Source organism: Sphaerodactylus townsendi, linkage group LG15, assembly GCF_021028975.2.
Source record: "Sphaerodactylus townsendi isolate TG3544 linkage group LG15, MPM_Stown_v2.3, whole genome shotgun sequence".
NCBI lineage: Eukaryota > Metazoa > Chordata > Lepidosauria > Squamata > Sphaerodactylidae > Sphaerodactylus > Sphaerodactylus townsendi.
In genome coordinates this window covers 39,968,642-39,968,929 of record NC_059439.1, presented here as the reverse complement: position 1 = coordinate 39,968,929, position 288 = coordinate 39,968,642, and positions in this window count along the sequence as shown.

The following is a 288-nucleotide window of genomic DNA, read 5'->3' as shown; positions in this document are numbered from 1 at the left end:
CGTCCGGCGGCGCTTCCCTCCGGACGGCTGTCAGTCAGTCAGTCAGTCAGTCAGTGCGGGCGAGGCTCGGCGGAGGCGTCGGGGGGCGTCGGGGCGGTCGGGCGGGCGCGGAGAGGGGCCGCCTCGATGGCTCTGCGGCGCTGAGGGAAGCGAGGAGGACCCGCCCCCGCCATGGCAGACCCGGCCCCCGCCCGCAGCCTCGACGACATCGACCTCTCCGCCCTCAGGGTAAGCGCCGCGGTCAGAGGTCAGGGGCAGGCCCCCCCGCTGCCCCCCCCCCGAGGCCAC